The 2,149-nt window shown below is 50.7% G+C and overlaps 1 pseudogene; it reads left to right on the top strand.

Moving 5' to 3' along the window:
* Positions 1 to 786: 786 nt before the first annotated feature.
* On the top strand, positions 787 to 1,850 carry LOC110216393 (surfeit locus protein 6 pseudogene; annotated as a pseudogene).
* Positions 1,851 to 2,149: the final 299 nt, after the last annotated feature.

Genomic DNA, 2,149 nt, shown 5'->3' on the forward strand with positions numbered 1-2,149 from the left:
GGCCTTAAAGTGACCCAGAATTATAAGCTTGTCCTCTTTTGGCAAATTGATGGTGAGTGTCTCCAAGTTAATTCTTTTTTTCTTTGACTTCATCAGTGTGCATCATAGTGGGAACATATGCACTGATGATGATGACATGGCACTTTCCTGCAAATGACAATCACATTGTTATAAGCTGTCATTCACTCCTTTTGCAGGCATACATGTTTGTTGACTAGATTAGTTTTGATTGCAAAACCTATACCAGCCTCCTGGCACTGCCCTTCACTACAGCCAATATGGAAAAAAATATGTATTCAGCTCTAACTTTGCTAAGATGGCCCTCATTTGCCAACTTTGTTTCACTCATACCTGCTGAGTTCTCTCACAACAGGAGCTTTTGGTTTTTCAGGTCTACTCAATATCATGTTGTTCATAAGTGTACACACATTCCATGTTATCGATGGTGAGCGGAATCATCTTTGCAAAAGGTTTTGTACATTGTGTGTGTGTGTGTGTGTGTGTGTGTGTGTTGTGTGTGTGTGTGTGTGTGTTTTACAGAGTGAAATTCCCACCTTCCATGTTAATAAGGCCAGGTTTGGGTGAAACTAAGAATTTTTAGTGAACCTTTTCTAGCCACTTGCTCACATCAGGAAGTGAGCAGTGAGGTCCTTTAAAAAAAAAAAGCTGCTCAGAGGCTGGAGGCCAGTCCATGAACAGTGGAAAAACTCTTCGAGGGACCCCCTATACCTCTGAAGGGGCAGCAGAGGTTTTCCAACAGGATTCAGTGATTCCTTCGCTTTCCCAATGGCATCACTAATGGCCAAAGACTCCTATCTGCAGAATCTAGCCAAGAAAATCTTTTCCCAGCAGACTGTGGAGCCACAGAAATGAAAATGGGCTCCCAAACCTGGTGATCTAAAAGCCAGAGGACTCCCAAAAAAAAGGAGAAGGAACAGAAAAAGAAATCCCAGAAGCAGGAAAGGCCGAGGGGGACCAGAATAAGCCCTCTGACAGCAAGCAATCTGAAGCTCCTAGTGCCAAGAAGCCTGCAGTAGCAGCGGGGAAGGCAGGTTCCAGCTCCATTGGAGGCTCCACAGTCCTTGCTGCAAACAAGCCAGGCTCCTTCCTAGCCATGGACATTCTGTGCCTGCGGCCGCACGAGAAAATACAGGAAGTCAGTGGTCAGGGCCACACCAAAGATCTGTCTCCTGAAACGCTGGAGAAGAGGCAGCAGAGGAAACAGGAACGGGAGAGGAAGAAGCGGAAACGCAAGGAGCTCGGGGCCAAGGACAAGGCAGCCAAGGCGGAAGCCAAAGCTGAAGGCGAAGAGGCTAACCCAGAGCCCCCAAGGGAGATCCACAGGGCCTGATCGAAGCGGTGTTCAACAAGTTGAAGGTAAGCGAGGGGCGAGTCAGTACGGCCCAGAAGAAGAAGAAGGAAAAGAGGCAGCATGTGAAGGGGAACCTGACCCCGCAACGGGAAAGAGCTACAAACAGTTGTTGGAGCGAGTGCAGGCCCGCAAGAACAAGCCCTAGGAGCTGAAGGAGCACGATGAGGAGAAGGCGAGGGAGATGGAGACCAAAATGAAATGGACAAACCTTCTGTACAAGGCCGAAGGTGTGAGGATCCGTGACAACGGAGAGCTTCTGAAGGCAGCCCTGAAAGGCAAGGAGAAGCTCCCGGCCCACGTCGGGGAGGAGACGCAGCAGCGGCAGGACAAGCGGCGCCGGAACGTGCGCAAAAAGAGGGTGGCCAAGATAGAGCGCCGCAAGGCCGAGGCTCGCAACAAGGGCCGCGTCCCGCCTGAGGACCCAGAGAAGGCCGGGCTCCGGACTCTCTCAGCACCCCAGAGACCCGTCTCTCCCTAACCGCAGCCGTGCATTTTCTGCTGGCTCTGGATTCCCACCTATGGCTGCCCCACGCAGCGGCTTGCAGTAAGTGTCTGCCAGGAACTGGAGATTCAATGACAAAAACTAAAAAGCAGTCCTTCCTCGAGGACTTTCTTAAGACACAGCTCAGGTCTTCCATAAAACCTTTGGCTTAGTGCTAGCCTCGTAGCTTTCTATGCGTCAGGGTTGCTTCTGGTAACTATTTTCCCTCCCCTCCTCCCCTCCCCATTCCCCACTTCCCAATAACCCTCAGCCCATCTCTAGGGCCCCAAGTTGTG

This window comes from Phascolarctos cinereus, unplaced genomic scaffold (genome assembly GCF_003287225.1).
Source record: "Phascolarctos cinereus isolate Bilbo 61053 unplaced genomic scaffold, phaCin_HiC Scaffold_3;HRSCAF=262, whole genome shotgun sequence".
Lineage (NCBI taxonomy): Eukaryota > Metazoa > Chordata > Mammalia > Diprotodontia > Phascolarctidae > Phascolarctos > Phascolarctos cinereus.